Genomic DNA, 1,156 nt, shown 5'->3' with positions numbered 1-1,156 from the left:
TTAAAAAAAAAAAAGATTCTTGAAGTGTGGTAGAAATGAAGAGCCAAGTAACAGGAGAGGCCCTGAGCATAACAGGCAGCATATTCCTCCCAACCACTGGAGTTGGTTTGGGTTGTGAAGAAGCAGGTGAGGCACCCTGGGACACCCCAAGGGGGAAGAGGCTGAGCAGGTGCCACATTTGGTTCAGACAAGAAGGAGACAGGGCCTCGTGCCTGCTCCCAAACAGAGCAATTTCCTTAATGATATTGATGCTAAAATGGGTATTTTATGTCTGGAAGTTCAGTCAACTACAATGAGAAAAAACATTTTAAAATTAATTTCTTCCTTCCTTCCTTCCTTCCTTCCTTCCTTCCTTCCTTCCTTCCTTCCATCCTTCCTTCTTTCCTTCCTTTCACTATTTATGGATATTTACTGTATTACTGGGGGCCAAACCCAAGGCCTTTACATGAAACTGCATCACCAGACTTTTTTCTAATTTTTTTTTGAACCGGGGATTAAATTCATGCCCTTGCGCTTGCCAGGCAAGTACTTATTCTACTGAGCCATTCCCCTGCCCCGTTTTTTCTAATGTTAAGGCAGTGTCTCACTCAGGCGTTGCCCAGGCTGAGTTTAAACTCATGACCTCCTGCCTTAGCTCCCCACAAATGCTGGGATTACAGGTATGTATCACCGTATCAGGCAAATTTTCCCCTCTACTACAGAAGAAATATAATATTTCCTGCCTCAGTCTCCTGAGTGTTGGGAGTACAGGTGTGTCCTTCTACAAACAGCAAAATCACAATTCTTACCAGGTCAGCCCTATAGACTTAAATTTGTCTATTTGCTATCGAGTTGACAGTTTTGAGTCCAGTTCTTAAATTCTCACAGAACTAAGATTTTCCCCAAACCACAACTAAGATGACTGGGGCTCAGCCCACCATAGTGCCTATCTATAACCCTGATTTCCATTCTTTTTTTTTTTTTTTTTTCTTTTCTCTTTTTGAGACAGTTTCATTATACAGTTTACGGTTTACTTGAACTCACATCCCTCATGCTATGGAGCCAGAGTCTTGCTAGGTTGATAAATGACCCGGTGTCTTAGTCACTTTTCTCATTGCTGAGACAAAGTACTTGACAACTACCAGTAAAAGGAGGAAACTTTATATCCAATTTTTTG

Source organism: Octodon degus, unplaced genomic scaffold (assembly GCF_000260255.1).
Source record: "Octodon degus isolate 3935 unplaced genomic scaffold, OctDeg1.0 scaffold00238, whole genome shotgun sequence".
NCBI classification, from domain to species: Eukaryota; Metazoa; Chordata; class Mammalia; order Rodentia; family Octodontidae; genus Octodon; species Octodon degus.
Note: the sequence above shows the minus strand (reverse complement) of the source record.